This window comes from Moschus berezovskii, chromosome 13 (assembly GCF_049115385.1).
Source record: "Moschus berezovskii isolate FMDL1 chromosome 13, NW_MosBer_1.0, whole genome shotgun sequence".
NCBI lineage: Eukaryota > Metazoa > Chordata > Mammalia > Artiodactyla > Moschidae > Moschus > Moschus berezovskii.
Genome location: NC_142472.1, coordinates 66,209,522 through 66,226,358, shown reverse-complemented (window position 1 = coordinate 66,226,358; position 16,837 = coordinate 66,209,522). Strand labels below are relative to the sequence as shown.

Below are 16,837 nucleotides of genomic sequence, written 5' to 3'. Positions count from 1 at the left end.
TTACCACTAGCACCACCCTGGAAACCCATACATGTATCCATTCTCCCCCCAAACTCCCCTCCCGTCCAGGCTGCCACATAACACTGAGCAGAGTTCCCTGTGCTATACAGTAGGTCCTTGTTGGCTATCCATTTTAAATCTTGCTAGGTACTTTAAAATACATTGAATCATTTAATTCATAAAGGTAAGCACTATTATTCCCAGACTAAAAAAAAAAAATCTAAGGGGAATTCTGGTTGGTAAAGTGGTTGCTGATACCCTGAGTATTCACAGAGCTGCCAGCCCTTCTAAGCTTTCTTAGAGAAGCTATATTTGGAGTCAAGATGCAGTTTTCACGAGCCTCAGATAAGGGATAATGAATGCATTAGGTTGTAGGTTGAATGGAATGAAAACTATTACCTGCGGTAATCTCATATCCTTCCTTCACCCCAGGCCCTCTGAAATGAGAAATCTACCAGTAGGCCTTTCCCCACTGATACACCTGCCATTCTTGTTCTAAGAATTCTCTGCTAAAGCCCAAACTGAGTCTGAATCCACAATGGGGAGTTTCAGCATTTAAACTTGTCAGCAAAAGTCATATCAAATGGTGACTGTAGAACATCGTGCTTAGTCACTCAGTCATGTCCGACTCTTTGGGACCCCATGGACATTAGGTTGCTCTGTGCAATTTCCCAGCAAGAATACTGGAGTGGCTTGCCATTTCCTTCTCCAGGAGATCTTCCTGACCCAGGGATTAAACCCATGTCTCCTGAAGTGGTAGGTGAATTCTTTACCACTGGGAAGCCCCACAGAATATCATGAACTGTTTAAAAAAAAAACAAAAACTTGTATGGTAAAACTCCCTAGTCTTTTAAAAATTTTAAAAAGAATATACAACCAAAATGGTCAAAAATAGCTTAAAAGGCTGGACAGCTGTATTAATTATGATAGCATTGCCTGCTGGGACACTGACTCCTCACTTCTGACACCCAAGAGAAGCTTGTATCCTGTCTGCCCCACAGCAGTGGCAACACAGTGGGTGGTGGGGTGCCGTGGCCACACGCAGTCAACCACTAACCCAGGTCCACAGTGGCTCCTCCATTTGCAATACATGGCATTCCCAAGGCTGCCTTGGGTGTCAGCACCCAGGTAATATAAGAGAAGCCAGCAGAGAAGCACCTGCTTCTGAATCATTTTTGCTAACATGACAGCCATGGCTGAGAACCAGTCACGTGGCCACACCTGGACACAAAGGAGGCTGGGAAATGTGTCCCTGGCTGGACAAAAATGTGACACCATAAAAGAAAAATGTGCATGTTTGGGATAGAGCTGGTAATCTCCGCCCAGCAGGCATGGCCACCTGGGATGGCTACCATTTCCTTTTGCCCTGGACACTCGTGGTTTCCGCACTCAAAGTTTCCCTGGAAACCCCTCAGTCCCAGGCACACTGGGACAGCTGTCACCCCATTAACTGAAAGTGAATTAACAATTTAAAATAATAACTTCGAAAACGGACCCAACTGCTTTCACATGCATTCAGGATGGCAGGGAAAAAACCTGAGCTGGTGATTACAAAGATTCGCTTTTAACTATTTTTTTCCAGATGGTGAATTTGCTAACAGCCAAAGGCAAAATTTTAAGAATTCATGAACACATTGATTAGCAACCAAAGGAGTCACAAATGCCTGAAAGTAAATTGGAATTAAAATACAAAAGCAGTAAAATCCCAAACCATGAAAACCATTTGATATGCTAGAAAATGAGCAGAAATGCTTACTCAGATATAAAGTACTGCTGAACTGCCTCTCTGGCAAAACAAAGTTATCAATATCTGAAAAAATTGGGGTGATACTCATATTTACCAGTTCACCATTTCAGCCGATGCATTATTTTAAATGACGGGTTTCAACCTGCATTTCCGTTCATTTGACTTTTATCACGTCATGACCCTCTACAGAGAAGCCCTCTCAAGTGCAGGTGATCCCTGCCTGATCTCACCCCTAGTTCTTTCCGTTTTAGCTCTTCCTGCAGCTCTGGCTCACTTGATTGTGTTCTCCTTGCTTGTACGGCCATTTCTCTCAAATTCACAGGCCAAGTGTTTCCTTTCTGTGCACTCTTCCCTGCCCACCTCCACAACCTCTTGCTCCAAAGAGTAATTCAAACCAATGGAGGAAAGAAAGCCTATTCTCTCCAGAAGGAAATGATGCTTCATTTATCACCCACCACCCACACACACATATCAGAAGTACTACCCTCTCTCCACATGCTCACATCATATGAGATTCAGCCGCATCTGTGAGTACCTTTCATGGGCAGCTGAGAACATGTGACCGTTGCCACTCTGTGACCTCCCTAAGGAATTCCTGGAATTTCACACTGCACCTTACTCTTCTTCAAAAAATGCAAAGTGCTGAATTGAATTTTGACTCAAAAACATTAGACGAGGAAGAGATCCACAAACTGAGTCTCATGACAAAGTGAAATTCCCTAGGGAGACTGGAACACTATAGCATTTGCATTTAAACCCTCCTGAACAGCAATTACTATGAGAAGTCTGAGCTCTAGAGGGCTACTCGGACAAATCAATAAATTCTGGCTTTTCACTATAGTTTGGAGAACCATAAACTTTTCATTATTCTCCGGTGCCTTTTGAGTTGTCCGGGCACTGACTCCAGCTAAATTTCCTGGGCCTTGGAGTTACTCTGTTTAGATAATTAAAGAAAGGGAGTCAGGCTGAACTGACTTGTCCCAGCTGTGAATCCCAGCTGTGTATCCCCAGGGTGCTGAAATAACAGTTCCCTGCACTAATCCAATCTGGGCTTTTCCTGGGGGCTGTCATCACTGCAAAATGAGGTGAACTTGGTGGATGAAAAGCAGCAAGGCTGGGGAGTTAGTAGTGATGCAGAATCATGCCTAGGACATGAGGGGTTGTGATCAGAGAAGAAGGTAATCACAGAGATCCAGTGGCCAAACTACCGTAGCCACTGCATATACTGCATTATATACTATACACTACACATTTGATACATGCATATACAATATACGCACACATATTCAGTTCAGTTCAGTCGCTCAGTCGTGTCCGACTCTCCGCGACCCCATGAATCACAGCACGCCAGGCCTCCCTGTCCATCACCAACTCCTGGAGTTCACTCAAACTCATGTCCATCGAGTCGGTGATGCCATCCAGCCATCTCATTCTCTGTCGTCCCCTTCTCCTCCCGCCCCTAACCTTTCCCAGCATCAGAGTCTTTTCCAGTGAGTCAACTCATCGCATGAGGTGGCCTAGTATTGCAGTTTCAGCTTTAGCATCAGTCCTTCCAATGAACACCCAGGATTGATCTCCTTTAGAATGGACTGGTTGGATCTCCTTGCAGTACAAGGGACTTTCAAGAGACTTCTCCAACACCACAGTTCAAAAGCATCGATTCTTCAGCGATCAGCTTTCTTCACAGTCCAACTCTCACATCCATACATGACCACGGGAAAAACCATAGCCTTGACTAGACGGACCTTGGTTGGCAAAGTAATGTCTCTGCTTTTTAATATACTATCAAGGTTGGTCATAACTTTCCTTCCAAGGAGTAAGCGTCTTTTAATTTCCTGGCTGCAATCAGCATCTACAGTGATTTTGGAGCCAAAAAAAATAAAGTCTGACACTGTTTCCACTGTTTTTCCATCTATTTCCCATGAAGTGATGGGACCAGATGTCATGATCTTTGTTTTCTCAAGCCAACCTTTTCACTCTCCTCTTTCACTTTCATCAAGAGGCTTTTGAGTTCCTCTTCACTTTCTGCCATAAGGGTAGTGTCATCTGCATATCTGAGGTTATTGATATTTCTCCCGGCAATCTTGATTCCAGCTTGTGCTTCTCCCAGCCCAGCGTTCCTCATATGTACTCTGCATATAAGTTAAATAAGCAAGGTGACAATATACAGCCTTGACGTACTCCTTTTCCTATTTGGAACCAGTCTGTTGTTCGTATTACTTACATGTAAATATCATAGTCACTACACACATTACTATATACATCAATAGATCTACTATAAATAGGGGCTGTATGTATATAATATTTATACATATGTATTATATAGTATATAGAATATTATATAGAAATACATTAATATATGATATGTGTTATAATGTGTATATAAATGTATATATTACCCAAACTTTGGCCATCTGATGTGAAGAGCTTATTCATTGGAAAAGACCCTGATGTTGGAAAGACTGAAGACAATCTTCAATTTTTAGTCTTCAATGGAGAAGGTGATGACAGAGGATGAGATGGTTGGATAGCATCACCAACTCAATAGACATGAATTTGAACAAACTCCAGGAGATAGTGAAGGACAGGGGAACCTGGCATGCTGCATTCATGACCCATGGGGTCACAAAGAGTAGGACACAACTTAGCAACTGAACAACAACAAGTATATATAATACATATGTATATAATATGTATATATATGTGTGTGTACATGTACACAATGCCCACTATATTCACTACCATTGTGGCTCCCTGCTCTACTGCCCATCTGTCCGGTGCCCCTACTCCCACCACACTGGCCTCTCAGTACCTTGAGTGTCATGCCGTCACCCACTGCACAGCCTGCATGCCTGCCCTCCCCACATCTGAATCTCTCTCCTCTTCCACAAAAGCCCCTCACCTACTAACTCGTACTAATCTTAAGGTCCCAGCTCCAAGGTCACGTCCTTGGAGCAGGTTGTGCTCTCAAATGAAGTCAGCTTCCCCATCATAAGCTAATTTTTCCTGCACAGCAGTTTTCACCATTTATCACGTAATTAGGTTATTGTTCTGAAATAATATCTGTCTTCCTCAATGGACTTATGAGCAAGGACGTTGCCGAACTTGCTCACCTTTACATCTCCAGAGCCTAGAGTAGTACCAGCTATTGTAGAGGTTTGGTTGATACCGGTTGCATGGGTGGATTTGGGTCTGATAACGAACCCGGTCAAGACAATATAGGTGGAGTGAGCGGATGCCCGCGGGGCAGACCCTCCAGGTGCCGTGGACGTGCCCTAAAGTTGCTGCTGCTAAGTCACTTCAGTCGTGTCCAACTCTGTGCGACCCCATAGATGGCGGCCAACCAGGCTCCCCCGTCGCTGGGATTCTCCAGGCAAGAATACTGGAGTGGGTTGCCATTTCCTTCTCCAATGCGTGAAAGTGAAAAATGAAAGTGAAGGCGCTCAGTTGTGTCCGACTCTTCGCGACCCCATGGACTGCAGCCCACCAGGCTCCTCCGTCCATGGGGTTTTCCAGGCAAGAGGACTGGGGTGGGGTGCCATTGCCTTCTCCGGTGCCCTAAAGCAGTGGTTCTCAAACTTGAGTCTGCAGTAGAATCACCTGGAGGGCTTGTTAAACTGCAGAGTACTAAGCTTTATTCCCAGAGTCTTTGCTTCAGTGGGTCTGGACTGGGACAAGAAATTTGCATTTCCTACAGATTTCCAGGTTATACTGAAGTTTCAGTTTCTGGGACCCCATTTTAAGAACCACTGTTCTAAGACATCAGGCAGTTTCCAAATGGCCTGTTAGAAGCAACCCGACCACTCCCAGGCTTTTCTATAAGATGAAAATCTGGTGTTTCCAAGACACCAGATTTTGTCTATCTCACACTTATATAGCTCTCAGCCATCAGTGGGTTACAGAATCACCTGTAAAGATCCCCAAGGCTCAAACCCCGGGCATCAAGTTTCCATTAATTTGCACGGGAACCCAACTTCTGCAGTTAAAAACCCTCCTCAGGTGATTTTAAAGTACAACCAAGATGAAGAATGACTGAGATCACAGCTCATAAATTCAACCAAAATTTATCATTGTTGCATATGTCTAACCTGGAATTACTGAGGTTTATCCCAGAACCCTGCTGGCCCTTTATTGGACTAAAGTCTAGTACCACACAACATCATTACAGGTAAAACAGAAGCCTGTCTCTTACCCCCAAATAACCAAGTTAAAGGAAACTGTGCTTGGAGTCAGAACTAGAGAACAGAGGGTAGGAAACCATTCATTCCTTCCATTCTTTAGCGCCAGGTATGGTATTTAAGTGCTGGGGACGTAGTGATGGCTCAGACACAGTTTCTACATGGATGGAACCAACAGTCTCAGGCTATGTTGCTGGAAAATTTCAGGTAAGGATCCAGAAGGCAGAGGACTGTGAACGTCAGAAGGACACGGAGATGAGGGGCAACAAGACCCCGCTTGGTCCAGAGACGCAGTCAGAACTGAGAGGACCTACCTGGCATCCTCCAGGGGTCGAGGTATTCACTGTGGTCCCAGCAAAGCCGAGATGCTGAATGCAAGAGCAGAGGCATCTGAGACCTGCATGCAAAGCCAGGAAAACAACTTGATTGCGTGCACCTGAGCAGGCTGGGTTTGGCAGTCTGAGATACTGCATGTAGGGCTGTAGGCGGGGGAGCGGGGTTTGATATATTACCATTGGATTGTATCTTGGCAGGGAACCAGTTATGCCCAGGGATCCCACCCTGCTGCACCCCTTCAACTGGGGAATTGGGGGATTCTGGCCATCAGAGAAAAGGCTTGCACACATGCAAACATCAAACTAGCAAAATGGGAACCATAACCACTTATGTCTGAGTAAGTCCCATACCTTTGAGATGCACGGCCCTCCAGAAGTAGCTGGCTAGGGACTAAAGTCAACCCATAGGCTCCTGCTTCGTTGTCATATTATACTTTGGGGCAGATGCAGATCCCAGCCACATCTGCTGGAAGCTAGTAGAACCCAGCCAAGCAGGATCCTGAAGGTAAACCAGCGTCCTACCTGGCATCTTGAGGGCCCTGGGTATCCACCGTGGTCCTAGCAAAGCTGAGATGCTGAATGCAGGAGCAGAGGGGATTGCGAGCTGTGGAAATTGAGGGCCTACCCTCTACCCACTTCTCCAGCTCAGCCCCATCTCAGAAGCACCAGAGGAGCTGTTTTCACCACTAGGGATGCCCAGGCCCCACCCAGACCAGTTAACACAGAACTGGAAGCTGGAGTCAGACAGAGGTTGTTTGTTTTTTTTCCCTGAACCCACAGGCCTGTGAGGAGGGCTTACTTTGCAGAAAAGTCCTCCCGATGCAGCCACTGCCAGGGAGAGGGCATGGGAGGACTGGCCCTTACTCCTGTCCTGGGGGGCAGTCAGCCTTGTGCATCCTGGGGTCTTAGAATCAGCCAACTCATTCTCACTCCAACAGGGTAGAGAAGGGAGTGTTTGACCCCCCCAGCCCTGCCTCAGGATGCACAAACTCCCCTCCCCTGCTTCCTCTCTGCTGAATCTACCCCTTCCCTGTTTGTCCAGCAAACATTTGTGGGCGAAAAGGCCCAGCATTTACTGAGCACTGACCTGGGCCAGGCAGGGCCTGGGGCTGAGGAAAGAGCAGGGAACAGCAAGGGTGCTTACAGAAAACAGTCTAGAGCCCAGACATAGAAGCAAAAGTGCAAGCAAAAAAGTGGACAACGTTTCAGACAAGTGCTGCGATAACCCGGGGTGCTATTATCATGACTGGAGTCATTTGGAGGGAACAGTTTCTGTGGACTGCGTGGTCAGAAAAGGCCTCTGTTCTGACGAGGCATTTCAGTAAAAATCTGAATCAGAAGCAGAAACTGGCTCCCCTGGGGCAGAGGGCCCCAGGCAGAGGGAACAGCAGCCATGCAAAGGCACTGAGGTGGGAAGAGCTTGCGACTAAGGAACGCAGAAGACAAGGGCAGGGAGAGGAGAGCCAGAAGAAACCACCCAGTCTGTAGTCCACACCTCACGGGAGGACCGGAGGAGAGAGCTGACACGACTGGCAGTTTTCAAAGATCCCTTTGGCTGCCACACAGAGAATGGGATGGAATACAAGGAGCAAGGGAGGAAACTAAGCGACAGGCTCAATTGTCCAGACCAGATGCCACGCCCAGCATCCAGGATCCGTGGTATCAAAGCCCAGGCTGCTGTGTGCGCCCAGCGAGGCCTCATTGGACAGTTCTGCACGTCGTTCCTGACTCTGCCCCGCAGTCTTGTTCCTTGGCCCTCCCAGAGATGTGAGCCACCAACATCCTTTATAAAAATTCTACTTCTGCTCAAAGCAGTCAGAGTCAGGCTCTGTTCCTTGCCACTAAGAACTTTAACACGGTTAAGCATATCTTGAAATCAAGAACAAACAAACCAGAGGTTCTTGTATGTTCAATGCAAGTGATACACTAACCTAGCTCAGTGTACGATTGGAGAACAGAAAAGTATGGTAACATAATTTATTAATTAAAGGACTAATGACTCCAGTTTGCCAGACCTTCCTAAGTCTTTATCTGCTGACCCCATACACTTATTAACAACTCTCTCTTTCACACTTCAAAGCCTCCTGATTTGGAGGATAGGAATCATCTCTCCTTGTTAATTCCTGGAGCATAGCTTTGATTCTGGGTCCCTAAGTTAAAGCCTTCTGACACACCTCTATCTTATGGCCCAGCCAGCCACAACAGGAAACAACTCCTTTTACAATATCAAATGGCATAGCAACTGCAGGGGTGTAGGGCATCCATCTACAATAAGCCCTTTTGGTGACCATATCAATGATCTCATTGTTAGGGGGGCTAAACTGTATTCCCTCTCCAAATTAATGTGCTGAAGCCCTAACTCGCAGGACTTAGAATGTCACTGCCTTTAAAGATAGAGTCTTTAAAGGGGTAATGAAGTTAGGGTGGCTTCCCTCATAGCTCAGATGGTAAAGAATCTGCCTGCAGTGCAGGAGACCCGGGTTCAATCCCTGGGTCGGGAAGATCCCCTGGAGAAGGAAATGGCAACCCACTCCAGTATTCTTGCCTGGAAAATCCTATGGACAGAGGAGCCTGGTGGGCTGCAGTCCACGGGGTCGCAAAGAATCAGGCACAACTGAGTGACTAACACTTGTGAAGTTAGGGTGGCCACTAGTCTAACCTGATTGATATCCTTATAAGAAGTGGAGATTAGGGGGACTTCCCTGGTGGTCCAGGGGTTAAGAAACCGCTTTGCAATTCAGGAGACGAAGGTTTGGTCTCTGGTCGAGGAAACTAAGATCCCACCTGCCACGGAGCAACTAAGCCCCTGCACTGCGACTCCTGAGCCTGAGTGCCTTGACTAGAGAGTCTGCGCACTGCAACAAAAGCTCCCACGTGCCAAAACTAAGACTTGATGCAGCCAAATAAACAAATGGTTTTTTAATTAATAAGTGTTAGTCGCTCAATCGTGTCCAACTCTTTGCAACCCCACGGACTGTAGCCCGCCAGGCTCCTCTGTCCGTGGGATTTTCTAGGCATGAATACTGGAGTGGGTTGCCATTCCCTTCACCCGGAGATCTTCCCAATCCAGGGATTGAACCCGGGTCTCCTGCATTGCAGGTGGATTCTTTACCATCTGAGCCACCAGGAAAGCCTGCAATGAATGAATAATATATTTTTAAATTATTTTAATTGGAGGATGATTACTTGACAATATTTCAATGGGTTTTGCCATATACCAACATGAATCGGCCATAGCGACACACGTGTCCCCCACATCCAGAGAGGAGATTAAGACACAGACACATACAAAGGAAGCATCATTTGAAGACACAGGGAGAAGATGGCCATCAGCAAGCCAAGGACAGAGGCCACAGGAGAAAGCAACCCTGCCAGCACCTTGATCTCAGACTTCCAGCCTCAAGAATTAAAAAAAATAAATAAAAATCTCTGTTGTTGAAACCACCCAGTCTATAGGACTTGCCATGGCAGCTCTAGCAACTAATACACTCACATAACACAACACAGACTGGCATTCTCGCAAACCCTCCACCTTGCAAGAACTTTCCATTGCCCCGACCTACATACAATTCATGCCACTCAGCTGAGGGACCTTCAGCTGCTGCAACGTGGGCAAGCTAATGTGTCCAGGCTGATAATCCAGACCAGTTAATCTTCAGTACCTGGCAGCTCACTTCTGTGCAGTGATCAGCTACGATTAGGGGTTAACTGGGGTTCCTTTAATCCATGCTGACTGCCTGTCTCTGTGTATACAGGCCACAGAAGGTTATAAAATACTAAGAACTTTAACCATGAACTTGACTCATGCCCACTGCTCCTGGCAAGGCAGGTTCTTCTGTCCTCAAACATATTACCCCTGCATCCTGGAGCCAGCTCATGGGTCTGAAGGTTCTCAGAGAGAAAGGTTTGTCATGAGACTGGTCAGCTGTGTGCTATCAAGGCCTTTTATGGGGATCAATCAACAAGTCTTTATCAGGTACTCCTGACCCTGTGGGAGTTTCAAAGAAATACGACACTCAGTTCCAGCCCTCAAAACCACATGACTGTACTGTTGCACTGGATGTGGTTCAAGAGCTTCAAAAGTTTAACACAAATAAAAGAGCTGAGTAACTAAGCAAAGACCAAGCCTGACTCCTGGTTGTGTGTCTGATCAGCTGCATGACCAAAGCTAACTCTGCCACCGCTGAGTCTCAGGGGCCTCCTTTGCCAAATGAGGCTAAGAATACCTTCCTCACAAGGTCCTTGTATGAAAAGGGAACTAAACATTACATGGACGGCCTTCTCCAGCAGTCCGGTGGTTAAGACTTTACCTTCCAATGCAGAGGGTGCAGTTTCGATCCCTGTCTGGGGAGCTAAGATTCCACATGCCTTGCAGCCAAGAAACCAAAACACAAAACAGCAGGAATATTAGAACAAATTCAATGAAAGTGTGACGGTGAAAGTGCTAGTCACTCAGTCATGTCCAATTCTTGCGACCCCACGGACTGTAGCCCACCAGGCTTCTCTGTCCATGTAATTCTCCAGGTAAGAATACTGGAGTGGGTTGCCATTCCCTTCTCCAGAGGATCTTCCCAACCCAGGGATCGAACCTGGGTCTCCTGCATTACAGGCAGATACTTTACCATCTGAGCCACCAGGGAAGCCCAACAAGTTCAATAAAGACTTTTAAAAATGGTCCACATTGAAAAAAAACAAAACAGTATATGGAAAAAGTGTTCAGTACCTAGCACCCAGGAGGCGCTTCTTTTCAAAGAGAAGAAATTGACAAGCATAGGCCACACTTGAAATTGCCATGAGTGAGGATAGGCTCAGGAAACTGACACTGTAGGATCTAGTTTTCACCTTTGTCCAGTGTTTACTGGGCACCTACTATGTGCCAGAAACCCAGCTCTGTTGAGAATATAAGACTTGGTCCCAAGATGCTCCCAGTTGGCTGGAAGCAGACAGATGAATCAGAGAGGTATGGGGCAGGAAGCAGGGAGTGCTCTCAACTGAAGGCTGATTTTGTGCAAGGCTGACTTGGCTGGCCCTTCCCTGAAGAGATCTATCTGGACAAGCGTCATTCTCTCTCTCTCTCTCACATACATACACACACACACACACACACACACGTTTTACTGAAGTTCTCACTTTCCTTTGTAATTCAGTGTTTTGCCTATAACGACACCAAGAGACGCACAGAGATTTGCATCCATTTTCAGGTTTCTGTAATGAGATGTGTTTTTGCTTTCTCTTTCTTCTTCTACAGAGAATGAAAAGACAGACGAATGTCTGTGACGATTCAAAATACAAATCCTCACAAACGTGTGATCTGTTTTCCCCTGAAGTCCTGATGTTTATCACATGCCAAGGTCCCGAGGCAGGCAGTTGGGTCCCACGGTCTGCTGACGCCTCCGTAGCTGAACTGTGAGATGAGGATAGTGGGACAGAACAAGGCTGGGCTGGAGGCTGAGCTGACCCCTCCCGCACTAACCAAAGGGGATGAACACTCGCGTTCCATCCGCTCCTGTCATTCTTCCAGGGGTGCCAGTCTGTGTGGAGGTGATACCTAAAGTCCAGTGGGCGGGGGGGCGGTGACATCACAGTTCTCTGTGGTCCACCTGAATTCAGGGAGGACCCCAAGCAGATGCAAGGTAAGGGGTCATCAGTCAGACCAAAAAAGACCCTGGGAGGAGCAGTGGTCTCGGAGGGAGCCTGGGCCGGAAGCCATAGGCACAGGGGTGCATAACAGGAGGAATCGAGGTGTTAAAGGTAACAGGAGCCCCTGTTAGTCCAGGACTTAACCTGAATCAAGTGGTTTCTGTGTAACGTCTCCAGTGGCCTCGCAACAACCTTAACAAGGAGTTCTTCGTGAACTTCATTTTACAGAAGAGGGAGCAGGAGCTTGGAGAGGTTACAAAGCAGCCCAAGATTGCATGGCCGTAAGCAGAAACCCACCCATCTCTGACTCCCAGATTCTCGTCTTTAACTGCTACATCCCACCGTCCCTAGGTAAAGCCTCTGGGCTTTCAGTAAACATGGGTTCATGATCACAGCACCGCCAGGCTCTCGGGAGCAAGATGAACTTCAGGCCTCACCCACTCAGGGAGAGAGAGTCTGCCTACATTTACTGACCTGAATCAAGCACCCAGCCTCAGTTACCGCAGCTGAGGAGGGCTGGGGGGAGGTGGGAGTTAAGAGCTCAGGCATAAACAAGTAAGAATTGAAACATTCAGGGCCTCCATTTCTTCTATCCCAGATACATAAAATAAACGTTTGGATGGCAAACTGAGTTTTCTACTTTCTCCCTGGATGTTTTGACAAATAAACTACAGATCATCGCATCTGCCTCATGTTCAGGAATTTTCTGAAACTATATTCTGATATTTCATGGTCACTGTGGTCATTTGGAATGAATCTGGTAGGCCCAGAGTAGAAATGGCTGGTGTTTCACCCAGCATGTCATCTGTATGTTAATAGTTTTCATGAAGAGTTTTACTTGGCAGAAGCAAACTGGGGATGCTCCTTGCAGTACCAGTCACTGGGAATGTTTATTTCACAGGAAGAATGTTGCTATGTTCAGATCCAAGTTGAAATGGACTTCCAGCCAGGGGACAGCAGGTGACACCAACATGGTGGATGTGAGGATGTCCTAGAAGTCTTTTGGGGCCAGAGAGAGAGCCCCAGGCATCTCAGGAGTCTATCCAACCTCCAGCATGTGGGAAAGGATGGCTCAACCCCTGCTGGGGCTTTGGGAAGAGGGAAAGAAAGTGGGTATAGGGAGGACCAGCCAAAGGGTCACTGGCGTCAGCAGCCAGAGCAGGGATCCTGGAAAGAAGCAAAGCATCACCTCCTCAGGAGTATTTTGCCAGAGGCAAAACAGAAGATCAGCAGAGAGCAGACAGGACTGAGTGAGCCTGAGCAGACATGGTACCTGGGGATGGGCCTTTGAAGTCTGTCCTCGTAGCCCTGGGATGCGGCCCTGGGTTGGAGGAGGGGGTCTGTGAGAGGTGCTGCCTGGTTCAGACACATTTAAACATGAACTGGAACTCCCAGAAGGCAAGGGCTACCTCCACACGTAGGATCACAAGCCCCTGCACTGGATGCCTGGGGCTGCTGTCACAAAGTACCACCTACCAGTGGCTGAGAACAACAGAAATTTAGTATCTCACAATTCTGGAGGCCAAAAGATCAAAATCAAGGTGTAGGCAGGGTTGGTTTCTCCCAAGAACTGTGAGGCAAAGTCTGTTTCATGCCTCCCACCCCAAGTCTGCAGGTTTGCCAGCTACCCTTGGCATTCCATGGCTGATAGAAACATCAGCATGGTTTCCACCTTCATCACCACTTGGCTCTGTACCTGTGTCCTGTCCCTAAGTTTCCCCTTTTTAAAAGGACAGGATTAGGGTCCATCTGAACAGCCTCATCTTTATTTGACCGCTTTTGCAAAAACCCTATCTCCAAATAAAGTCACATTCTAAGGAATTAGGGCACTAGGACTTCAATGTCCCTTTTTGGGGTGGCACAATTTAGTGCTCATCACCCTGTTTTTACCAGGCCTTCAAACAGTCAGTGCTCAACAAACCTGGCTGTCCATTAGGTATTAAAAATACCAGGTTTGGGACTATCCTGGTGGTCTAGTGGCTAAGACTGCACTTCCAATGCAGGGGGTCTGGGTTCAATCCCTGGGAAATAGACGCCCCCCCACCTACACACACGCCACAAATAAAGATCCTGAAGATCTCACATGCCACAGCTAAGCCCCAGTGCAGCCAAGTAAGTAATAAATAAAATATACCAGGTTCTAGGGTTTGTGGGAGAATGGACATATGTATATGTATGAGCATATGTATATGAATGGATATGAGTATTATATGTGTATGAATGGATACATGTATATGTACGAGTCCCGTCATTGTTCACCTAAAACTATCACAACATCGTTGATCGGCTATATCCCAATACAAAATGAAATGTTTAAAAAATATATACCAGGCTCTACTCAGATTCTGATTCACTTGGGCTGGATGGGGCCCAGGCACCTGGATTTTCTACAGTTTTCCCCCAAGCAATCCAAAAGTATGGCCATGTCTGAGCACTTCTATCCTGGGAGTAAAACAAGGTGAAGAATCAGACACAGGGCCGCCACCTCTGCCCGAGCGAGTCATGGACCCATTGCTGTCACCCGGGCTGTGGCTGAGCAGCCTGGAGGAGGGCACTTGGATTTGAAAACATCAGCTTTTTGGAACAGCATCAAATGATGGCCCCCAGTATCTTAGGATGAGGGAGCCTGTGGTTTCCATGCTTTTCAACACTAAATTAAAAAGGCACAACTAATCTTCCTCTTCATGAAAATATATTTACTGAGGCCTACCCTAAGGACAGTCTTGATGGTTTCCAGAGCAGGGGACTGCCTGGCAGGTCAAGAGCCATGGATTTTTAAGTGACACTAAATATTTATAGAGAAAACTGAGACTGACTCACCTTGCTGCAAGGTAAGACAGGAGATTACAGTCACATCTCCAGCCCAGGAAAAGAGAAAAGCAATGAAAATCTGGATGCCTATGACAAACCCCTTAAATACCTACAGGCCTGATTATATGCTACTCAAAATAATTTTTGCTCTATTTTTAAACACTGTGGAAATCAAAACTAAATTAATATGGGCTCAACTTTGAAGGGGGGAAAAAGGCAATATCCATAATGAACTGACAAGCTAATTAATGTACCTGAACAGAGCAAGAAAAACCATAGAAACTGATTGGAAATCATGTGGATTTCATTCATATGAGAGAGAAAGCAATTGAAGTATTCTCAGGCAAATTAATTAAATCTACAACGCACCCAGAATGCATGTTGTTCCAGCTTCCTGCTGAGTTCTGTGGGAGAGGCTTCCCTTGCCTTCTCACCAGTAAGAATTTCTCAAATGCACTGTGAAAATGTGCTTTAGAAGCAGGGCAGGAAAGACAAGCGTGCAGTCAGATTGTGTGTTTGGGCCTGTGTCACGGTCATCCTGTGAGGACCAAGCCCATCTCTGGCCTCTTTCTTCCTTTTGTCCTCCACCCACCCCCCAACAGGTTCATCTGAGCTCAGAATAACCGTGCACCACTGATGCGACAGACAGGATGCCCAGCTGCTGCTACTTAAGCCCCTTGGCTAGCACCAGTGAGGAGTGGCCTACAGTCTAGTATTAAAATCATGCCGCTATTCAGCTGGGAATTTTTCCTAAGGCCATGGTCACAGGTCCAGGAAGGTATGGCCTCTGCAAGTGCCGGATGGCAACTTAGCCAGTTGGGGGAACGGGGTGGGGGTGGTGGTGTTTAAATACTCTCTTCCTTACCCTGTCAAAGGCAGGACCTAAGGCTCAGGAGTCAGGACTTGCCTGGTGGTCCAGCAGTTAAGAATCCGCCTGTCAATGCAGGGGACACAGGTTTGATCCTTCGTCCAGGAAGACCACTTATGCTGTGGAGCAACTAAGCCCACGCACCTCAACTGCCAAGCCCATGTGCTGCAAAACCCTAAGCCTGCATATCTAGAGCCTGTGCTCCATGACAAGAGAAGCCCGAGCACCGCAGCTAACGAGTAGCCCCAGTTCCCCCAACTAGAGAAAGCCCGCACGGCAACAAAGACTCAGCACAGCCAAATATAAATTAATTAAAGACTCAGGAGTCAGGAGATGGAGCCTTGATTCCCACCAGCTGTGTGAATCCAATCAACCTTTGGCACAGCCCCAGTTCATGCTCTCACTGTGCCCTTTACTTTCCATACCATAATAATAATTATTTTGCTTTTCAATCTCTTTATGTTCTGACTATCCTCCCACGAGACTCTGAATCCCTGTGTGGACAGGACTGTGTGTAATTCACTGCTCACTCCCGTATCCCACACAGCGCTGTCTCCAAAGGTCATGTTCATTTTCAGCCCTAATCTCAGGTGGTTAGTTGCACAGAGTAGGACCTCAGAATGCACTTGTTGAATCAGTGACCGCATTCCTTCACAATGAAGTGAAAGCCATGGATAAGACAGTGCATCCCTTTCTACCTGGAATGTTTCTGTCTCAACCCAAGACCTGGCAGTCCAGCCACAGAAATGAACTCACCTGAGCATCTGAAAGAATTACAAAACTAACTCCTTGACAGAGGATAAGGGCTGAAAATAATGAACTAAAAATGAAAGACTCTCCAGCATAAAGAGGTGGGTCTTATGGGATGAATTATATGCCCTAAAAGGATGCTGAAGTCATGCTAATCAAAGGTGCCTGTGAAGTCAACCTTTGGAAATGGGGTCCTGGAGACGTAATCAAGTTCAGATGAGGCCCCACGCAATTAGGGGAAGCCCTGAATCCAGCATGACCTGTGTGTTTATGAGAAAGCTATGTGGTGACAGAGATCACAGTGATGTGTCCACAGGCCAAGGAAGGCCAAGGATTGTTGCCAGCCCCCAGAAGCTGGGAGAGCAGCAGGAAGCCAGGTTCTTCCGCAGAGCCCCTCAGAGGAGCCAAAGCCACCAACTGTTTGATTTTCAGCTTCTAGCCTCCAGGACTGGGAAACAATATTTCTGTTGTTATAAGCCACCCAATTTGTGGTACTTTATTACACGAA

At 46.9% G+C, this 16,837-nt stretch overlaps 1 non-coding gene across 1 annotated transcript; it reads right to left on the bottom strand.

The window, feature by feature from the left end:
- Positions 1 to 10,828: 10,828 nt before the first annotated feature.
- On the bottom strand, positions 10,829 to 10,900 carry TRNAY-GUA (transfer RNA tyrosine (anticodon GUA)). The gene has a single exon. It is a non-coding gene; the product is annotated as a tRNA-Tyr (tRNA).
- Positions 10,901 to 16,837: the final 5,937 nt, after the last annotated feature.